The 24,132-nt window shown below is 41.7% G+C and overlaps 1 protein-coding gene across 3 annotated transcripts in view; it reads left to right on the forward strand.

Moving 5' to 3' along the window:
• Ald1 (fructose-bisphosphate aldolase) overlaps positions 1-24,132 on the forward strand; it is a 248,565-nt gene that overhangs the window by 10,710 nt on the left and 213,723 nt on the right. Inside the window, exon 1 of one of the 3 annotated variants that reach the window (XR_010861715.2) lies at positions 17,884-18,024. The exons of the other annotated variants lie outside the window; for them this stretch is intronic. The gene's annotated coding sequence lies outside the window, so the exon portion shown is untranslated. Of the gene's footprint in view, positions 1-17,883; positions 18,025-24,132 lie in introns of those variants that run through there. 3 annotated transcript variants of the gene reach the window in all.

Raw genomic sequence — 24,132 nt, forward strand, 5'->3', positions numbered from 1 at the left:
GGCCACGGTCGCTTCCTTCCAACTCCTAGGCCTTCCCTATCCCATCGTCGCCATAAGACCTATCTGTGTCGGTGCGACGTAAAGCCCCTAGAAAAAAAAAAAAAAAGCAGTTATCAACTCATGTACATAATAGGACAATAATGTTTCTTCAGCTGCTCAAAAAAGGTTCAAATATTATGTATGCAAAGTTTCTTGGGTCTGGTTTGAGTATTTTCTTAGAAAAAAGGTACATCAGTTAAGGGAATATTTTTTAAAATATAATTTTTATAATGTTCTTTTTGACACAAAATATTAAATGTAGAAGCTTCATATTCTATCCAAATAATGACGAATATATTCTGAATAGAGATCAAAAGAACATTGAAGGAAATATCTCGTTTAGATTCTGAGACATGTAACTAAACATCGGAAGTTACATTTTTCTACCTTTTCACACTTTCCGGTTCCCTTAAGGAGAGTCGTGACTGAAATGTCGCGATTTTTGACCGAAAATCCAACTTTCAGTTTTAACCTTAAAAATCCCCGATTCTTCCTCTTTATAATGCTGCTATCAGTTTTCCCTGGCGATATTTTTAAAGTTCTAAATGTCGGATTTAAGGGTAGCGGTTCGGCATATATAGAACAAACCGACGCCCTTTCTCTCAAGCTGTCAGACAAAATTAGTTTCAAAGTTCTTTCGGACCACCTTTTCAACAATACCGCTGGAATAGGTTTACCTTGTAGTAGTCCTACGTTGTGCCTAAGAGGAGATAAACATCTGAGGGAGTTATTTACAGTCCAGTACAGTTTTAAAGCAAATATGTTTCTTAAAACTTTCAGTTGCTTTTTTTCTATTCTAAAACATCTTCAGATCATTGCCATGTGTAAAATGCTTCTTTCGAAAGAGTTCTTATCGGATTCACTTGAAATTTTCAGACAGTGTTTGAATATGTACAGGAATTAAAAGTAGCTCTGCATTTTATTATCAGCTGAATATTGCCTTCATATTTTTACTCCTGAAATAGCACGAAACTAGATTTTTGCCTGTTGAATGAATAATGAAAAGTTGTACGCATAAACCGGCTTCGGTGGTGGGGTCATGTGAGGCGAATGGAGGAGGATATGTTACCTAGGAGATTAATGGACTCTGTTATGGAGGGTAAGAGAACTAGAGGTAGACCAAAACGACGATGGTTAGACTCAGTTTCTAACGATTTAAAGATAAGAGGTATAGAACTAAACGAGGCCACAGCACTACTTGCAAATAGAGTATTGTTGCGACGTTTAGTAACTTCACAGAGGCTTGCAGACTGAACGCTGAAAGGCATAACAGTCTATAATGATTATGTATGTAACATAATACCAGTATAAATGGTCCGTTATTGGACATTATAAATTTTCCAGCTAACTCCTTCCTGGTTCTCAGCGTTTCACCCCAGTGTGCTAAGTTGGGCTCATCAGTTGGTAAATAGCACACCCACCAAGACACATGGCTAGTGCATACCGTGGAGGCCACTGCGTAGGCTACTTGGAGCCACCGGCAGTCCCAATGCACTTGAGAGACTTTGTCTCATTTCCAAATCTAACATCTATATCATCTGATGGTCAGGCAGGCATCAATTTTTGTAATGATAGACTTCTTTTTGTTGCATGTTTCAATAAATGACTGATCATTTCAAGAATATAGTCAGCCTGTGTTGGGGTAATACGAAAACACTCGCGAAATTCCGTCGAAGTAAGGTTATGAAAATTAATGCTGTCTTTGTACGTTCTCTTGTTGGATTCTTCATCACTGTCCTCACTTGATAACAAAAGCTCTCGTCGTAACGTGTTTATATCATTAAACCAAATTCTACGCCGAGAAACTAGTGTACATACTTGTTAATGAACAGATGAAAATGGAATCATCTCTTTGCTAGATATATGAAAACTTTTCACTTCACTTCTTTGAACTTTGCATTTCTGTACCAATGGAGGAACATAGCAGGCTTGAAAAGTGAAAAGATTCCTAACTTTTCACTTTGCAAGCTAGATCTGAAAAGTGATGGTGGAACAAAATCTGAACTGAAAAGTGCAAAGTTGCAAAGTTCGTTCGTGGAAGAGGCCCCTGAACTATCCGAACCCCTACAATTTATACAATTATTTGACCGTAGAGCGGATAGATGATAGTTGCGCCTTATTCAAATACGTTTGCAGTCTAACCTGTTAGAGCTTAGAAATCTTTACGTACAAATTAAAAGCAGATTTTTATATCAAACAAAATTCCGTGCGAAGAACGGGCAGCCAAATTTCGCTAGACTTGCCGTTTTGTTTCCACTTTTCCAATTTCACGCAGAGTATAATATTAACATAATTTTTTGTTTGTTTTACATACAAAACTTGTCTCCCTGTGTGTTTTATTAGACTATGACTCCTGTTTTCCTGTCAGTGTGCGGATTTATACATCACATAGAGGATTACTCCAGGACAGATTCATGTCTTGTCTCCTGCTCGAAAAATAGCTTTCACGAGCCATTACAAACATGCGCAAGCCATCATGCAGCGTGGTTTTAAAAACATATAAAGAGATTATGGAGGGGGGGGGGGAGGGGTAACATTTACTTTACATTAACCTAATTTGCCTCTCTATAGACATGCTAAAATCATTCGTGGTGTGGTGCAGAGGTTTTCCCTCCCTTCACCAACCGTCTTTCCTTTTCCTTTTTCCCTACGTATAATATTCTGCAGCGGAAGAGAGAGCGGCCTGAAGTGACATCTCTTTTCTTTACAAATGCATTGTCCACTCTCCACCGCAGAGAGAAGATATATCACGATATTATGCAAGTCATATTAGAATTAATTACGTCACGTCTTCCTTTATGACGTCCAGTGAATAAAAGAGAACCAAAAAAAAAGAGAGATGCAATGCACCACCAATACTAGGCGTGAGGGTGGGGATAGTCAGGGGAGTTTAGAAAAGGAAGAGGGATAATGCAGAGAATAGATAAATTGTAGGGGAAGGGAGGGAAGAAATGACTGTGGTATCTTGTAGCCTGATACGCCTGCTATGCGGACGAATTGAGAACAGAATACATCACTCTCCGATAATACTAGTAGAATAGTTGTAATAATAATAATAATAATAATAATAATAATAATAATAATAATAATAATAATAATAATAATAATACTGAACGCTGAAAGGCATAACAGTCTATAATGATAATGTATATATGTATGTATAACAATATAGATACAGAGTAAACAATTGGGAAGCTACATCAAAGCAACCACAACAAAAACAGAACGGACCAAAGTGATCGGAAGGTCGTAAACAACCCTTCCTGGAAAGAATGAAAGCCTATTGGAACAAGAACAACCCACAGACGAATTGATTATTTGCTTAACGTCTTCCATTATTGGGAGAATTCGCTAATAATAATAATAATAATAATAATAATAATAAACCGAACTTGACAGCGCTAAGATGGTTTTCCATGATTTCCCATTTTCACACCAGGCAAATGTTGAGGTTGTACATTAATTAGGTCATGGCTGCTTCCTTCCCACTCCTAGCCCTTTCCTGTTCCATCGTCGCCATAAGACCTATCAGTGTCGGTGTGACGTAAAGCAACTTGTAAATAATAATAATAATAATAATAATAATAATAATAATAATAATAATAATAATAATAATGGTTTTTCGTCCCACTAGCTACTTTTGACTGTTTTCGGAGACGCTGAGGTGCCGGAATTTCGTTCCGCAGTTCTTCTTTTACGTGCCATTAGATCTATCGACACGAGGCTGACTTATTTCAGCCCCTTCAAATATCACCGGACTGAGCCAGGATTGAACCTGTCAAGCTGGGCTCATAAGGCCATCGCTCTACCGTCTGAACTACTCTGCCCGTCTTCTTCTTCTTCTTGTTATTTAAGTATAGAATAATATGCCGAAATAATGTTTAAATACTACCTCTTGTCTTTTTTTCTTGTTATCATAATTATGTTAGCATTTATTGTATAACAACTTTGAAGGGAATAAAGTATTGTGACACATTTAGTGCGTGATCGTGAAGATGCATGTACTGTAGTTGATATCTAGATCCCGGATGTTGAGTCATTTACAGGTTAGAATGCAGCCTTACTGAAGCGACTAAGAAGTATACTCTAGCTGCACACCATTTCTGCTATGAGACTTGCTTAAACATTAGGGGTCCGGTCTATTATAACCCCCTAGAAGTTAACGCTATTCAGCAGTTCTGCTATGAGGTTTGCATAAACATTAGGGGTACGGTCTATAAGTTATGCTACCAACAGTTCTGCTATGAGGTTTGCATAAATATCATAGGCCCGGCCTGTTACAACTTCTAGAAGTTACGCTATTCAAATGTTCTGCTTTGAGGTTTGCATAAACATTAGGGGCTAGTCTATTATAACCCCCCTATAAGTTACGTTATCAATAGGTCAACAGGTCTGCTATGAAGTTTGGATAAACATCAGGGTCCCAGCCTATTATATCCCCCTAGAAGTTACGCTATTCAACAGTTCTGCTATGAGGTTTGCATAAACATTAGGGGCTAGTCTATTATAACCCCCCTATAAGTTACGTTATCAACAGGTCAACAGGTCTGCTATGAAGTTTGCATAAACATCAGGGGCCCAGCCTATTATATCCCCTTAGAAGTTACGCTATTCAACAGTTCTGCTACGAGGTTTGCATAAACATTAGGGGCCCGGCCTGTTAGAACTCCTAGATGTTATGTTACTGTAGCTACATCACGGATGAGCGGGCTAGACGCACCTCCTTTTAGTCAAATTACTGAGCTTTTTTTTTTCTACATAAACATCCAGGTTCTAGTGATATCTCAATATCGTGATGGATCTCTCGAGTGCTGTGAGGGGAACGGCGTAGATGACATCTGTGTTGAAGTTGACAAAGAAATACGTAATGGTGCCTCTCGCTCTGACCATTCACCTCTAGGACGAGGAGTAAGGGAATGCAATAATTCATCAAGGGAAATATTCGACTCTTTTCTCATTTCCTTTTCGAAACAGTTCTGCTATTAGGAAGGGAAGTCTTCCATAACTTCGAAGTACCTTTCATCGTTCTCAGCGTATTTGAAAGAGGAGTTGCCTGCTACTCCAGCTCCCAATGTGACATTGCTTTTGTTAAAAAAATAATTTTGCTCACTTCGAACATTGTCATAGGAATTAGAAATATATTTTTGAAGTAGAGAGTGGCATTGCATGGAAATGAAACATGGACGATAACTATCTCAGAAAGAAAGAGAATGGAAGCTTTTGAGATGTGGTGTTACAGAAGAATGCTGAAAGGTGAGATGGGTAGATCGAATTACGAATGATGATATACTGAATAGAATTGGTGAGTGGAGATCGAGTTGACTAAATTTGACAAGAAGAAGAGATAGAGTGATAGGACACATCATAGGATACCCAGGCCTTGTTCAGTTGGATTTTGAGGGAAGTGTAGGCGTTAAGAACGGCAGGGGTAGATCAAGGTATGAGTATGTCAGAGTAGATGTAGTAGTTATCTATAAATCAAATGGTTAACACAGGGTAGGATATATGGACTGATGACACATTGAGCAATAGAACTGAATGACTTTGTCATTCATTTCAGGGTCTTCCTTTTCCTTATGAGGACGATAATTATTGTTTAAAGTCGCCCAACTACTAGGTCATCGTCCAGCTCCGATTCCTCCTTCCCCTTGCCCTCAAATGCGTGGTTCTTCATCAGACGTTAAAAGATCGTACTTGAGTTCGAAACCTTGGTAAGATTTTACTCTTCGCATGCCCCGAGGAATTGTTAAGGTAGGCCTTGTACTGATATCCCATCTCAGTCGGCAGTCATTTAAAAGTGATGGACCGTATCAATGCCACGTTAAAGAACTCATTCCTCTGTTGTACGCGCTGACCAGTGAACGTCGAAAATTCTGCTGTGTACTGACTCGTTGAGGTCGTTACAATCTATTGATGCATGTTTCCCGCGGTCCCGTCTAGTGCAGTGCATCCAGGACCTGCTGACCGGGTGTTGGGATGCTAGCACCAGAATCACATATTTGTGACTCCGAAGTCACATGGGTGTAGCGGGAAACGAGTTACCTGATGGGGATGCCAAGGTTCCAGCCAGTGATGTTCATTCTGAGCTGCCCATTGGGAGCTGGAGCGGCAGGCCATAAGCTGAGGGCGATTAAAAGGAACTGCAAAGGTATGGAAGACTTCCCTTCTGGTTTCTGGGAGAGAAGCAGCGGCATTATGTCATCGCCGGATCGGCCATGGTTTACTTATTGAAGGGAGAAGCACCCCCGGTGTGTACTCGCGGTGGTCATCTATCCGTGGTCTAAAATTTCCATCTCCCTCATCCTACGAGATGACGAGCAGTCACCAGACCTCCGTTTTTTGAGTGATAGCAGCCTGTTTTGTCGTTTATAAAAGTGAAGTTTCTATTTTGTTTGTAAGTATAATTGAATTGTTAACTGTGTTTCTATTCTGTTGACTCCGTTTTTAGTCTCTCTTTGTGCATTTTAATGTGCTTTTAAACTTTTAATTTGCTTTTTATATATACAACCTGTGACAGAGAACGGTCGATCCGGCAACACTGGCGACACACAACGCTGCACCTACGTAGCAGCTGGTTTTGACCACCTGCTCCCAACGTTGTTCATTTGAGCATCGTGTGTGTGCCATGTAAGACCTGTTTGACACAGTGCGTGTTTAGTACGTTAGATCAATGCACAGTTTTGTTTTAAGCTTGGCAAGACACCGAAAGAAACGCATGCGATGCTGGTACGTGTTTATGAAAATCAAGCACTGTCCTTGAAGTGTGTGTACGAGTGGTTCGCCCGTTTTCGAGGAGGCCGGGAAAGTGTTTCTGACAACCCCCGTAGCGGAAGACCGGCGACCGCCTCCAGTGACGAAAACATTGAGAAGGTGAGGACAGAGTCTTCCAGACTTCTTCCTATTCCCACGACTCAAACTCGCTTTGAAGGGAAAGAGATTTGACGATATTCCTGACATCCAACGAAACGTGACGAGGCTTTTGAACACCATCCCAAAGAAAGCCTTCTTGCTAAGTTTCCAGGACATGTATCGCCGATCTCAGCAGTGCATAGTTATGGGAGGGGACAATTTGTCGTGCATTGTTCATCTATGTTGATAGTACAGGACTATTCACCGAACTTTATTGTCACAGGTTGTATAATTTCACTTCAAAGGCAATGCCTTATTTCATTGTATTATGAAAATGAAAATACACAGCCTGTTTCACCGGGTCAGGAATGGAATTAATGAAGCCACCTTTTAGCGACGAGGGTGAGAATTGTGCCGGCTGCCGAAGCCTGTCGCACTCTTCTGGGGCTCATTTTGTTATATTTCAATATATTTTAAAATAAATTTTATAAGAAAATAAGCCATTGCGAATGAGATCCACTGATTATTTTAAATTCTAATTCAATTTATATCATAATTTAAAAAATTCTAGTCAGTGGATAAATTTTACAATTTAGGACCCTTTAAACAAACATCATCATTCTCAAGGTAATATGTCGGCACCGCTACCTAAATTCTCTAAACCTGATAGCGGTACATATTTTATTGATGTACAGACGTATAAAATAAATCTGCCTTGCTTATTTGCGTGTTCAAAGTGAGGACTTAACATGCTGGAAAACTTTCATCTGCTTCCGTATTTTCTAGAATATTAAAAAAGGTGAAAAATTGCCTAACGTTCCGAGTTTCTGGCATCACTGAATCCATTAGAAACACAGTTCGTACCTTCACCGTAATAATGATGTAAAAATCATCATTACGCCTTTTCAAATATTCCTGGTTTCAAATCGTTTCGACATCTCTGTACAAGCTAGTTTTCTTACACTCCATATCTCCCTTCTGCATCATTTTAAATCATGATTTAGATTTCGTGAAATTTTGAAATGGCTTTTATGTTAATTTGATGCGTCTTGTCGAGATGGAATGCATTATTTATTAGCTGGGAGGTAAGTGCTGAGGCATTGAGACAGGCAGCGCGCTCCTGCGGAATGCTGTCGAGTTATGACGTAAAGGATTTCATACCAGCTGACGAAGTTCCCACCCAGTTTAAAATTGCTTTGTCGTCGGTTGTCGTCATCTCTGCTGTTTCTAACCACTTTATATTGTGCCTTCGCACGTTACAGGGGACGCCGCGCACGGCCAATAAAATGACTATCACCGTGTGTTACCAAGGCCTCGTAAACGGACGCATTTAAACCCTTTTTATATTGGTAATCCAAATGGTGTTTACCCGGAAAAAATAATTTAAATTCCGCTATACATCAACAAACATTGATCCGGTTGACTCTGCTATTATTATTATTATTATTATTATTATTATTATTATTATTATTATTATTATTATTATTATTAGCGCCAATTGCTCTAAATTGACGAATCCTGTTGGGAGAGGCACTGTAGAGAGTGGTATGTCCGTGTATCTTCATTCAATGGACGTTAATTGAAATATTTAACTGGGGCGAAATAACCTCAATAATAAATATTCTTCAGTGACGTCATCCAGCGCATAGTTATTATACAGTCGTAATGATTTAACCGACTGCGCTACTGAACTGTAAATACGATCATCACTTACTGGGAATAACACTCACAATTATTCTTCTTCTACCGGGCGAGTTGGCCGTGCGGTTAGGAGCGCGCGGCTGTGAGCTTGCATCCGGGAGATAGTGGGTTCGAATCCCACTGTCGGCAGCCTTGAATATGGTTTTCCGTGGTTTCCCATTTTCACACCAGGTAAATGCTGGGACTGTACCTTAAGTCCACGGCCGCTTCCTTCCAACTCCTAGGCCTTTCCTATCCCATCTCCCCCATAACACCTATCTGTGTCCGTGCGACGTAAAGCCACTAGCAAAAAAAAAAAATCTTCATATAGGCCGATTATCATTTAGAGTCCGAATGTTTAGAAAGTAATAGATTAGAATGTAAACAGTTACCAACTGTCGTCCACCCGCTCTTCCTTAGTGTAGTGAGAGTAATATAAATTGTTGGGGCTCTGATAGGCCGGGATTTCAATATTTATGCAAACCTCTTAACAGAATTGTTGTCAGGGTAGAGTGTACTTACTTGCTTTATTATGTTTGGGTTCTAACCTATTACAGCTGTAATGTAGGCTCTAATAATTATTATAAACTACAGTATTTGCCTTTCAGTCTTCACTCTGCAAGCCTCCGAGAGTTAACTAAACGCCTCCACAATTCTCTATGTCCAAATGTACAGCAAAATGGTTAGCATTCTGCCCTTTGGTCCAAGGTGTCCCGAGTTCGATTCCCGGCCGAGTTGGGGATTTTAATCTTCATTGGCTGATTCCTCTCGCTTGGGAGCTGGATGTTTGTGTCCTCTTCAACATTAGGATTAATTTATGAGCCGATAGATACATTCAGAATCCCAAATGGACTGTATCACTATTGACAACGGAGGCTGTTGATAGGGTAGACCTTGGAAGACTGCTGAAGAAAATGAGGGCTTATTGGACTAAACAAAAGAATAGTTGAATGGGTTGTTACAGTTCTAGAAAATAAAACTCAGAGAATTAGAATATGTGAAGCGTTAGCTGACCCTGTAACCGCAAGGCAGTATTGCTGGACCTTTTTCTTCCTGATATGTTATATTTCTAAAGAACTGAAATCTAGGGGATAAGGATTCTTGCGGGTGATGTTGCCCTATATAGAATAATAAATAAGTTACAGGATTATTCTGATGATGTTGGGCTTGGATGTTACCGCCAGCAGAGCTGAAGATTGTTTTCCGTGGTTTCCTATTTCCACACCAGGCAAGTGTTGGGGCTGTACCTTAATTCCCATTCTCCCTTCATCGAAAACCTGCGATGTGTTTGTACGACGTTAAAAGTGTAGCAAAATAAAAGTTACATTATTGCGACTGACAGAAAAAGGTCCTCGACAGTGTTGTGACATGGACAGCAGGTTGTAAGTTTCGCCCAAATGAAGAGTTCTCATTTTAAATTACTGTGTTCATCGGGTGATTGTACCTCATGGGGATCACTCTATGTACCTAGCTGTTAATATAATGAATGATCTTTCATTGGGGTAATCACATAGACGGTATTATAAATTAAGGTTACAGATCTCTGCACATGGTTATGAGGGTATTTAGGGGTTGTAGTAAGGATGTAAATTACAGGGCATAAGTATGTGGTAAGACCTCCAGTGTACGGAACCCTCACCAGGATTACTTGATATCCTAAGGAAAAAAGCACAGTTTGCTCTAGGTGATTTCCGACAAAGGAATAGTGCTACGAAAATGTTGAAAACTTTGGGCTGAGAAGACTTGGAAGTAAGGAGACGAGCTGTTAGAGTATGCGGTATGCTCCAAACTGTCAGTGGAGAGATGGCGTGGAATGACATTAGCAGATGAATATACTTGAATTAAGTTTTTAAAAATAGGAAAGAGCATAATATGTTGATGACGTTGTAATACAGGAGGACAAATTGGGGAAAATTCTCGTTTAAAGGAAGAGGATTTAGGGATTGGAATAATTTATCAAGGGAGATGGTTGATAAATTTCCAAGTTCTTCGAAATCACTTAAGAAAAGACTAGGTGAAGAACTGATAGGGATCTCCACCTGGACAATAGTTCCAAATGCAGATCAGTCTTGATTGATTGATTGATTGATTGATTGATTGATTGATTGATTGATTGATTGATTGATTGAAATTGTAATTTTGAAAAAAGAAACTACTTTTTCCTTTGCGAAAATCAAATGATCATAAATATGTCTCCCAGTCATGGCCATCCATCAATAGCTGTTAATTTCAGACGGCAACCAACCGTAGCCAGTACGGTTGCTAGGTGACACTATCTGACCATCCATCTATACCGTAGACATCCCGCCTGCATGGTTGCTATGGTTACAATACCGCTACACTTACACAAATTTTCGGATGATTTCCAGCCATAAGACATTTTTATGTTAAAAATGAAGATTAAAATATCGTGAAATCTGATAGAAGGTCAGAGATTTCTCTGAAACTCTCTCATCTCTATCGCTCACTGTCTGTTACGTGATTGTTATACCCTGGACAAATTTGTCCATGGCGACGTCTTTGTAGAGTGCAAGATAATGTGAGGATCAATTGCTTGGCCAGATTGTATCAACCGGAACTCTTAACTGGAAGGGTTACGGCGCGAATACTGAACAGGAGAGACTATTTTATTATAGTTTATTTGTTGCTCCAGCGTAGAATGTAGGTTAACAGCGCCATTAACACGCTTTACAGCAAATTTAACCCTTTTGTTCTGCTTCCATTCTTACGAGAGTGGATGGGGGATAACTTTCAACAATTGACTCCAGTATAAGCGAACTGTGTGTGGTTTAGTTAGAAGTGAGGTTTTGATCTAAGGGGGAAAATCTGAAACGAACATACATGACAGGGTGTGGTTCAAACCCTAGTTAATGCATTTTTAGCCAAGTTCGGTTATTAGCGGCGAACGGAAGTCCGGAATATAAGCTACTAGAGTATGCAAAACTTATTTATTTACCTATGTTAAAAAGCTGTTGTGTCGGTAGATTTACTGGCACGTGAAAGAACTCTTGCGGGACAAAATTCCGGCACCTCGGCGTCTCCGAAAACCGTAAAAATGTAGTTGGTGGGACGTACAGCCAATAACATTATTATTAAAAGGCTGTTGAATATAAGGCTCCATTGCAAAACTTATTTAACGCTGGAACCGTACAACGCGACACTGAGTGTCCCAGGGAATTTCTAATTCACAGTAATTTGGTGTTCGTGACCCTGGTGAACCTCCGTGGCTCAGGCAGCAGCGCGCCGGCCTCTCACCTCTGGCTTCCGTGGTTCAAATCCCGGTCACTCCATGTGAGATTTGTGCTGGACGAATCGGAGGCGGAACAGGTTTCTCTTCGGGTACTCTGGTTTTCCCTGTCATATTTCATTCCAGCAAAACTCTGCAATATTTCATTTCATCTGCCATTCATTAATCATTGCCCCAGAGGAGTGCGACAGGCTTCGACAGCCGGCACAATTCCTATTCTCGCCGCAAGATGGGGCAAGATGACCCGCTCAGTGACTGGAAACAGGCTCTGACTTTCATTTTACATAGTGCCAACCTGCAAGTTTAACAGTAACTCCAATACGTCGTATCGGCAATTAGGGACCCTAAACTCCATGGTTAGCGACACTGATTCGAACCCAATACTTAGAAAATAACTATAAATCTGTTCCTTCCGTATTAACAGTGGAGAAAGAGAGAGGTTATACGCTTAGTGTATAAGCTTATATGTCACACACTATAAAATTTAGTTTAGTAATGTTTTATTTTAGGGGTTGCCTGGCCGAGGCGGTAAAGGCGTGCTCGTTTCGCCCGGAAGGACGTGGGTTCGAATCCCCGTCAGGAAGTCGTAAAGTTTAAGAAACGAGATTTCCACTTCCGGATGTGCATATCGCCCTGACTTTCACTCAGTCTACACCAAAAATGAGTACCAGGTTAATTCCTGGGGGCAAAGGCGGCCGGACTTAGAGCTAACCACTCTACCCCATCATGTCCTGAGGTTAACAATGTTGGAAGCCTTTACCTTCCACTCCTCCAAGGGCCTTCAGGCCTTCTCTTCCATCTGACCAGACACTGAAATATACATATATTACATCGTATTACTTACAATAATTAGATTTAATACAAATTAAATTAATAATATTACAAGAATGGTAAGATTAAATTAAGAGGAAATAAGTTAAGATGAAATAAATTAGATATAATGAACGGATAAGTTCTTAGAACTAATATCATGCAAGTAAACAAAGGGGTAGTACATAAAATTTAATAACATTTGAAAAACAAATAGTAGCAGCATCAAGTTTACAGATGATCCTTACTGGTGCATAAAATGTCTCCAAAGCGCTTAACCCTCTGATACTTTCGGGAAGGAGGTTCCATTCACGGTAGGCAATTACTGTGAATGATTTATCGTAGATGGCAGTTCTGTGGGCAGTAAGGCAAGGATGGAATTATTAGCAGATCTGGTGTTAAGACTGTGATAAGAGGATAGGTATTTGAAATATACAGGAAGGCAAAATGGCTGTGAAGAATGGGAGGATTTTATGGAAATGACATAGGGTATGCACAATCCGACGGATTTCTAGTCGGGGCCAAGATAGGTGGTTAAATGAAGGAATTGCATGGTCATAGTACCGTAGGTTACAGACATATCTCACACATGCTGAAAAGCACTAAAATGGAAATGAAAATCCACAGCCTGTTTCCAGTCATTTGACCGGGTCAGGAATGGAATGGATGAAACCCCCATCTAGCGGCGAGGATAGGAACTGTGCCGGCTGCCGAAGCCTGTCGCACTCCTGTGGGGCAATGATTAATGAATGACAGATGAAATGAAATATTGCAGAGTTTTGCTGGAATGAAATATGACAGGGAAAACCAGAGTACCCGAAGAGAAACCTGTTCCGCCTCCGCTTTGTCCTGCAAAAATCTTACATGGCGTGACCGGGATTTGAACCACAGGCCGGCGCGCTTCCGCCTGAGTCAACTACTTTTTATTTACATGTTTATTTTTTGTTGTGAAAAATGCATGGGTGCTTCTTTTTTTTATTACTTGGTTCCTTTCCCAAGTTTGTCAGGCAAATATAGTTCTTCCATGTGACAACATCGTGCGTTAAACCTAAATGACCACTTGTCACGGTTGTCCAGTAAGACTTGTATGAATTAGTGTGCATAATGTGTTCACCTTGTTGTAAGGCATGGCACGCGACCGGAGCTCTTTATCTTCATGAAATATGTGATGAGGAACGAACGTTCATACATCAACTCGTGACTCGTCATACTCGTGTCTGTCTGTATTATTGTACTATATCATGTGAATTTCAAAAATAGAACAGCTTTGTTGTCGTATTAAACGGTGGAGCTCTATGCAGACAAGAACTTGCAATCCATTTAAAAATCCACAGATCTAGCCCTTCAGACAAGAAACTCAGTGTTCAGAACATGCTAGGGATATGAACTACGAATTTTAAGTGAAAATGAAAACCTACAACCTGTTTTCCAGTCAGTTACCGGGTCAGAGATGTAATGAATGAATCATATATAGGCTGTTATTACGATGGGGTCGCCACTCCCAAAGTGATATATTAATGAATGATAGATGCTACGAAATGAGAATGGAGAGTGTTGCTGAAATGAAAGATGACAGGGAAAACCGGAGTACCCGGAGAAAAACCTGTCCCGCCTCCGCTTTGTCCAGCACAAATCTTACATGGAATTACCGGGATTTGAACCACGGTATCCAGCGGTGAGAGGCCGACGCGCTGCCGTCTGAGCTACGGAGCCTCCCCACGAATTTTAAGTAAATAAAATATAATAAAGTATGAGAATATATTATTAATTTATTCCTAAAAATTACAATCCTTTTCTTAATCATCGTTATCCGGTCGATTAGATTAGCAGTTTGCCTTTTTATTCCACCAGGAGCGCTAATGTGATTCAATGCAGAGTTTCACTTAAGCCCTTATAACTACATTCGGAGTGGACAGTTTAAAAAAAATAAAAAATGCCTGAGGGCATTGAACCAAGGAGCACATTACAGAAAGAATTGTGTAAATGAGTTAATTTGGCAAGGATTTGACTCAAAAAAAGAATAAGCCGGGCTGAGTGGCTCAGAGGGTTGAGGCGCTGGCCTTCTGACTCCAACTTGGCAGGTTCGATCCTGGCTCAGTCCGGTGGTATTTGAAGGTGCTCAAATACGTCAGCCTCGTGTCGGTAGATTTACTGGCACGTAAAAAGAACTAACGCGGGACTAAATTCCGGCACCTCGGCGTCTCCAAAAACCGTAAAAGAGTAGTTAGTGGGACGTAAAACAAATATCATCATCATCAAAAAAGAATAAAGAAAACGTGCAAAGAAAAGAGCGATTTTAGGCTGTTTTTCCGGAACTGCATTTAGGCCGAAAGTAATTTCCGATATTTTTTTTAAAGATTCACAATTTAAAACTTTTCCGGGCCCTCGTTCAACTTTCGGTACGGGTACGTTGCGCATTCACTAAAATTTGTCACAAATGGAACATAATAGTTTCTTTTACACAGTTGAAGTCTAAAACCTGCGGTAAATTAAGAAATATTTTATTTTTGGAGAATATTGTGTATATCTGCTTTACCACTTTACAAGAAACTTTTATGTACTACGCTCACAGTAACACACGTATGTCTTTTGTTTGCCTTACACGTTCAACAATTTCGTGTGTGATATCTGTGATCACTGAAGTTCTTTGCTTTCGTTTCGTTGCTTCAGTTGTCAATGACATCATTTCCTGAAGTGTATCGCGATATGCAAGATTTAATAGGCGACAAAAAGCTATGGCCAATGTACTGTACGCGCACTTTTTAGTCATAGATTTTTCTACTCTTTGATGAGTAAGGAGGGAGCACTGCCGGTTCCGGTAAATACTGCCAACTGAGTGGAAATGCAATCTGAATTGAATCGATAATATGATCGATCGATATGAATTTTCTAAACCTTTATTATCTTACGCCAACAACTGTGTCTCACACACACGATATATAATACTATACAATATTTCCCGATGCGAAACGTGTTCCTAGCATGAATTCTATAGTTTGTCTTTGCTGTGTAAACAACAACAGTACGAGTACTTACAATAGGGCCCACGAGAGTTGAAGTCTGACAGGTGAGTGGCGAAAACTGTAACTACGAAGTACGCTGCGTTGTCATAGTTACCTCCATTTGCGGCCTACCACCCTTTCAGACAGGCTGAGTGTTTAATAAAACATGTAGGCCTAGGCCTAATACAATTCATTTACCCATGACCGGTTCCTAAGCTAGTGTTAATAATTCCAGCATTTAAGATAGAACACGACATTATCGATATATATAAAAGATTTCATAATCACTAACAAAATCATCAGTTTCTGACAATAACCTCAACAAATGCACATGTTAATCACAGAATAGAATAACACTACCCACATTGATAGTTTTTTTTATTATTTAACTCGGATTGTTAACGGTACCTGTACAATTCAGGAATAAACTACGGTATAATAAACACAATAGGAAGACGATACTTCATCGAGAAAAGAAATCAGTCAGAATATGAACGACAAAAGTGACTGAGAGCAAGCCAATCCACGTGATGATAGCGTCCTAAAATGTTGCAACTCTGTTATCGTTGCCATAGCAACAGACCATTTTCGAGCAGCGTTAGTCAACTTTTTCTCGCCGGTGGCGCTAAACGTCAGACTTCAACTCTCGAGGGCCCTACTGTAAAGTGTATGCCAGATGTCGCACAGCGATGATAAGCGATTCTTAGTTTGTGTTTCATAGGTTGCCAATACGAATCTCTAAGATAACCAAAGTCGACCCATTCAGCACTAGAGTGTAAATCTATCGCTAAAAAGTGCGCAGATAGTACATAATAAGAATTCTGTGGACTAGTGATTTATTGGTCCAGGGATCATGCTATATCATTTTTGTAGTACTTACGATATTTCTCTGTAATGTGCAGCACCAAGATGTTGAATGCGTCCTTAGTTGTTTTTCCGTAGAGTTCCAGCCACATCACTATGACATGGTCATTTGCCTCATTGAAGAACGAAATAACATCGTGAATGATGTTGACCTCCATTTTGCTGTTTGAACTGGCCTCTGGCATATGGACAAAGGTAATGAGAATCCACAGACATACTATTCCCTTTACTCGGTGCTAGCCCTGGACCTCAAGAAATTAACAAAAGACGGCACCAGCAGCGGAATACGACATAAAGGAGTCCTGTGTACAGGCCTTCAGTATGTATTCATATTTCTCTAATAACGACGGTATTTCTTAATTTACCGCAGATTTTTCACTTCATTTAAGTAAAAGCAATTATTTTGTTCTATTTGTGACAAATTTTACAGTGACATGTTGTAGATAGGAATGCGCGACGTAACCTTTCGGTACAATTTAGGACATTTCTTAATTTTGCGTATTTCCCTCTTCCTTGGTCATCCCTTCCAATGTCCCTCACCCCCCACCCCACCCCCAAAAGGTCCCTGTTCAGGATAGCAGTCGAGGCTGCCTGGTCCTTCTCCCTAGTTGTATCCCCCGATCCAAAGTCTCACGCTCCAGCACACTGCCCTTGAGGCGGTAGAGGTGGGATCCGCCGCTGAGTTCTGCGGAAAAGCCAACCCTGGACAGTAAAAGGATTAAGAAGGAAAGAAAGTAGGAATCCACCTCTCGAATAATGTAATCATCATTATAGGCTGCTACCGGGCGAGTTGGCCGTGCGGTTAGGAGCGCGTAGCTGTGAGCTCGCATCCGGGAGATAGTGGGTTCGAACCCCACTGTCGGCAGCCCTGAGGATGGTTTTCCGTGGTTTCCCATTTTCACACCAGGAAAATGCTGGGGCTGTACCTTAATTAAGGCCACGGCCGCTTCCTCTCCATTCCTCGGCCTTTCCTGTCCCATCGCCGCCATAAGACCTATCTGTGTCGGTGCGACGTAAAGCAAAATAGCAATATATATATACAGGCTGCTATTACAACCTGGTCTTCGGCAAAAACTTGTCTACGGTACTGATATTACTGAAAGCACTGTTAATCAGGTTGTCGCGTGTTGATTAGAGAACGTTTGGGTAGTTGCAAATATACGGAAATTGTTTGCAGGAAGTGCAGGTAATTGCTAAAAATGAAAAGTTCTGAGCGATTCATTTCTCGTGCAATTTCCAGCGCCGCTAGCGTAATAGCCTGAATGAATGGAATTCCCCTTCCTTCCGCCTCCCCTTCCCCAGAACGTGTTTGGGCGGTCGTCTGGCCTGGTCTGCTTTCTACGAGAACTTGCTGCATGTACGCGTTCCTTGACACGTAGCCCGGACCCACTTTGTCTTATGCAATCCCGCTGCTCAACGATGAAATGTTTGCATAGGCTTTGCTAAAGCTCAGGTGACTGGCTGCCAGCAACGTGTAGCGTTAGTGCTTCTTGGACCAGAAGGCCGTGCACATAGTGTGACTCGCAATACCACGTGAGTACATTATAAAGGTTCACCTGATATTCTGAACAAACAGCTATACGTCGTGGAAGCTTTTGGTTTATTTTGTTTCATATTCATTCTTGATGATGCTTGTTGTTTTAAGGGGCCTAACATCGAAGGTCATCGGCCCATATTCATTCTTAATATAATTCGTCCGTGACGTTCATAGAGGATAGCGGTCGCCAGTGGGGAAAAACAATATCACTGTACACATCGAGCACAAATGACAATCTTATCATACATCTGTGTATATATATATATATATCATAACAATTTTGTTTGTCTGTCTGTTTGCCGGAGAATCGGTTTAACATTGTTTTCGAAACTCTTTAGTGAAGTTCCCCGTACCTACCGTGTGAGGACTAGTGATATTACTTCTAAAATATTTTGAAATTATATAATCTTCTGCACAACCGTGGGCTAGAAAGGGGGGGGGGGGGAGTTGATTACCGAGTGCAGGCTTTTGAAATGCGAGTTTATTGCAGAATGTTAAAATGAAATGGCGTATGGCTTTCAGTGCCGGGAGTGTCCGAGGACAAGTTCGACTCGCCTGATGCAAGTCTTTTGATTTGATTCCCGTAGGCGACCTGCGCGTCGTGATAAGGATTAAATGATGATTCCCTCTCGGGAATTGAACCCTGGACCCCTGTGACCGAAGGCCAGCACGCTAACCATTTAGCCATGGAGCCGAACAGAATGTTAAGATACCGTTGTCAACCAGTTCGGAATCGAACTCAGAACCCTCTGGACATAAAACTGCGACGTTGACCATTTAGCCGAAGAACCGCATCCTTTAAAGATAAGAGGATAATTTTTGCACATTAAAAATGAATGGTAGTTGTGTTTATGACGTTGAAATTGGGTAGTAAAATCTAGTTTTAAAAATGCTATTTGTTCGGGGCGTTGACCTATAGAGATCTTCAAATCATGTTAATGCTGGGAGCGTTGAAGTCCTAAACAATGTTAGGTGTCGCGTATGTAGACACTCTACAATTTTCTAGTCGCACGCTTCTGTTGATAGATCCAATTTAAGGTTACGCTTAATTTTTGTTTTGATGTCGGGACAAGTTAACTTCGCGTATGTTTTACGTTAGCTACTGCAGAAGTTCAGTTGATTTGAATTGCTATTCTTCCTGGCTTATCACCTGATCGTTCCAAGGTCGCCTTGAAGTGCCCGGTCACGGCCTGCTGATAAGTTTTATGCACCACACCTCCGTGACGTCAGAAAACTGCGTCACTATCGGACTACAGACCTGTTGTCATGTTGTTGACTGATTCTTGGGACCTGAGCGTTGAGATCATCGGACCCTATGAACTTGTAGCAGAGCCGTAAGTGGAGGTTGGCGACGCGGACACGCAGCCTAGGACATCAAAACAGGGAGAGGAATGGCTGGTCGATTAACCTTGTTCCTGCCGGGCTGAGTGGTTCAGACGGTTAAGGCGCTGGCAGGTTCGATCCTGGCTCAGTCCGGTGGTATTTGAAGGTGCTCAAATACGACAGCCTCGTGTCGGTAGATTTACTGGCACGTAAAAACTCCTGCGGGACTAAATTACGGCACCTCGGTGTCTCCGAAAACCGTAAAAGTAGTTAGAGGGATGTAAAGCAAATAACATTATTTAAACTTGTTCCTTCTCTGTAACTCGAATCTTGTCCGACTCGTTGGCTGAATGGTCAGCGTACTGGCCTTCGGTTCAGAGGGTCCCGGGTTCGATTCCCGGTCGGGTCGGGGATTTTAACCTGAATTGGTTAATTCCAATGGCTCGCGGGCTGGGTGTGTGTGTGGCGTATTCAACATTAGAGATCATCCTAGGTAGGGCCCTCACCTTCACAGACATGCAAGTCGCCTAATAGGCCGTCTACTAGAAAAAGACCTGCACCAGGCCTCTCCGGAGGCCATACGCCATTAATTAATTAACTCGAACCTTGTGCATATTTTAAGAAAATAATTCGAAAAACGCAAAGCTAATGATATCTAAATTAATTCAAATTAAAATGAATATTGCATTAAAGTTTATTATTTAAGGCTGCTCAGAAATTTTGCAATCAAGATTGTTGTTAGGCTCTAGCAAGTCACCGCGTCAACCTGGGAGACGTGAGGGGGTCTGTACGAAATGAAAACTCTCCATGTAAGTAAGAAAAGTGTAATTTTAGTGCATCGCGCTTTTAGCTCATTTATATTCGTTAATATTCACAAACCAATGAAAATCCACAGCCTGTTTCCAGTCATTCAACCGGGTCAGGAATGGAATGAATGAAACCCCCATCTAGCGGCAAGGATAGGAACTGTGCCGGCTGCTGAAGCCTGTCGCACTCCTCTGGGGCAATCATTAATCCTCATCGTAATCCTTGAAATGATATTGGAGAGTGTTACTGGAATGAAAGATGACAGGGAAACCTGGAGTACCCGGAGAAAAACCTGTTCCGCCTCCGCTTTGTCCAGCACAGATTTCACGTAGAGTGACCGGGATTTGAATGACGGAACCCTCGGTAAGAGGCCGGCGCGCTGCCGCTTGAGCCACGGAGGCTTCTGTTCACAAACCAATGAAACTGAGAAATATACAGCACTATAGAGCGACTTAGACTGATCACCTCGCCGCGTGAACCCTGTTAGGAACTGTAATCACAGTGAACTTGGGCCATTATCAGACATCCCGTTTACATAATAATGCCCTTATAGTGACCTGATTAAGTATAACGCAGAGAATTGTTTGTGGTCTGCAGCGAAACGCCTGTAGGGGCGGCTGTGTTAACGCCTCATTAATGCCCCTGTTAGCTCGCATACACAATACATAATACATACAATGCTTTGAAATAATACTGTAATACATTTAAATATGAAAAATCGTGAATTTTTGTGGGGTGGGGGGCAATTATCAGATGTTTGCGCAGGGGTATGGCTATAGTTAGGGTGAATATTGCTAAGGTAACAGTCGTGGTCTGCATGTTCGATATACATGGGGTAAGAAAGCTCTTAGAGTAGGAAGGTAGCTGCCGGTGTTGATGGTAGGAAGCACCGTTAATGAGGGGAACGAGAAAATACGTCCCCCCTTTTTGGGACCTAATTATATAATAACAGTTGTACATAAATATTCTTTCCTTAGCAGTTTCATGTTGATATCTAGGTCTGAAAAAAAAACAGACCAACAAATGGATATATTAAACTGGAAACTACACGATATTATTTATGTCAACTTTTTAATTTTTAAAATTCATCAGATTTTTTCCATTTGTTGTACGTGGCACCTACACAGACAGGTCTTACGGTGACGAGAGGATAAGACTGGGAAGGAACTGACCACGGCCTTAATTAAGGTACAGCATATGCCTGGTGTCAAAACGGGGAACCATGGAAAACCATATTGAGGACTGCCGACAGTAGGATTCGAACCCACTAACTCCCGAGTGCAAGCTGACAGCTACGTAATTCAAACCGCTTAACGACTTGTTCGATAGAATTGTTTCTGTGATAGCGTATATATTAAAATTGTAGTGGGTTTATAACTAATTTAAGAATAACACATTGTAAGCTTAATATATAGGCAGGTTCAATCATGGCTCAGTCCGGGGGTATTTGAAGGTGCTCAAATACGTCAACATCATGCCAGTAGATTTACTGGCACGTAAAAAGAACTCCTGCGGGACTAAACTCCGGCACCTCGGCGTCTCCGAAAACCGTAAAAGTAGTTACTAGGACGTAAAGCAATTATTATTATTATTATTATTATTATTATTATTATTAAACTTACGTACTTTACAGCTTTTAGTTTCTTTCCTGACATGGCTGGCGGTTATCTGAAGTTAGCGATATAAAACGTGAACACGATGTTACCTAGCAACCGTGCAGGCTGCGATATGAAGTATTTATGGATGGCCATGACTGAGAGACTTATGCACCTAGCGTTGGTTTAGAGGTAAAACTCACGATACGACATTTTCATGGCCTGAGATAAATAGACTTTTTCCTGGCCGTAATTGAACCAGAAATGAGGTTGGTGGTTTCTTCTTAAATAAACGCTGCACTTGATGACCTCTTCATGAGACAGAAAAATATTTTGATCTGGTGGTGGTGATTCTTTTTTTTTCTTGCTAGTTGTTTTACGTCGCACCGACACAGATAGGTCTTACGGCAACGATGGGACAGGAAAGGTCTAGGAGTGGGAAGGAAGCGGCTGTGGCCTTAATTAAGGTACAGCCCCAGCATTTGCCTGGTGTGAAAATGGGAAACCACGGAAAACCATTTTCAGGACTGTCGACAGTGGGGTTCGAACCTACTATCTCTCGAATACTGGATACTGTTCATTGTATTTCCCCAGAGAGAAATTTCACACTTTGTTTTGTTCCTTCTGCTCACATCCCCAACCGTGCGTATAGATGGTGGGATTCGAATCCACGATATTCCGAATGCAAGCTTACATGTTCGCGGGTCATACGCCGGAGTGAAATCGTTCGCTTTTCCCTGCTGTGATTGACCGACTGAAACGAGAGCAAAAGTTGAATGTAACCAGGTGTGAGTCAGGCTTGTTTGTTGCAGCCATGACCTGGCTTAGCTTTGTCCTCCCCTCCTGAAGCGAAGGGTGGATCGAATGAAAAATGAACCGGGACCACACAATGAAATCAACAAAGGTTACTTCAAAAGTAATCTCCAAGGTTACACAAGCGTTTGCCCCACTCTTTCATCAATCGGTGTACACCTTGCTCGTAGAACTCCTTTGGCTGAGATTGGAACCAGTTTTCAACATTGTCCTCTGACTGGGGGCCATATGGAAATTTGCGTTACGGAAGTGTAATCATAGCAACCGTGCAAGCAGTGATGTAAGGTGTGGATGGATGGCCAGACAGTGTTACCTAGCAGCCGTGCAAGCAGTGATGTAAGGTGTGGATGGATGGCCAGACAGTGTTACCTAGCAGCCGTGCAGGCTGTGATGTAAGGTATGGATGGATGGTCAGACAATGTTACCTAGCAGCCGTGCAGGCTGTGATGTAAGGTGTGGATGGATGGTCAGACAATGTTACCTAGCAACCGTGCAAGCAGTGATGTAAGGTGTGGATGGATGATCAGACAGTGTTACCTAGCAGCCGTGCAAGCAGTGATGTAAGGTGTGGATGGATGGTCAGACAATGTTACCTAGCAGCCGTGCAGGCTGTGATGTAAGGTGTGGATGGATGGCTAGACAATGTTACCTAGCAACCGTGCAAGCAGTGATGTAAGGTGTGGATGGATGATCAGACAGTGTTACCTAGCAGCCGTGCAAGCAGTGATGTAAGGTGTGGATGGATGATCAGACAGTGTTACCTAGCAACCGTGCAAGCAGTGATGTAAGGTGTGGATGGATGATCAGACAGTGTTACCTAGCAACCGTGCAAGCAGTGATGTAAGGTGTGGATGGATGATCAGACAGTGTTACCTAGCAGCCGTGCAAGCAGTGATGTAAGGTGTGGATGGATGGTCAGACAATGTTACCTAGCAACCGTGCAGGCTGTGATGTAAGGTGTGGATGGATGGTCAGACAATGTTACCTAGCAACCGTGCAGGCTGTGATGTAAGGTGTGGATGGATGATCAGACAGTGTTACCTAGCAGCCGTGCAAGCAGTGATGTAAGGTGTGGATGGATGGCCAGACAGTGTTACCTAGCAGCCGTGCAGGCTGTGATGTAAGGTGTGGATGGATGATCAGACAGTGTTACGTAGCAGCCGTGCAGGCTGTGATGTAAGGTGTGGATGGATGGTCAGACAATGTTACCTAGCAGCCGTGCAGGCTGTGATGTAAGGTGTGGATGGATGGCCAGACAGTGTTACCTAGCAGCCGTGCAGGCTGTGATGTAAGGTGTGGATGGATGGCTAGACAATGTTACCTAGCAACCGTGCAAGCAGTGATGTAAGGTGTGGATGGATGGTCAGACAGTGTTACCTAGCAACCGTGCAAGCAGTGATGTAAGGTGTGGATGGATGATCAGACAATGTTACCTAGCAACCGTGCAAGCAGTGATGTAAGGTGTGGATGGATGGTCAGACAATGTTACCTAGCAGCCGTGCAGGCTGTGATGTAAGGTGTGGATGGATGGTCAGACAATGTTACCTAGCAACCGAGCAGGCTGTG

Source organism: Anabrus simplex, chromosome X, assembly GCF_040414725.1.
Source record: "Anabrus simplex isolate iqAnaSimp1 chromosome X, ASM4041472v1, whole genome shotgun sequence".
NCBI lineage: Eukaryota > Metazoa > Arthropoda > Insecta > Orthoptera > Tettigoniidae > Anabrus > Anabrus simplex.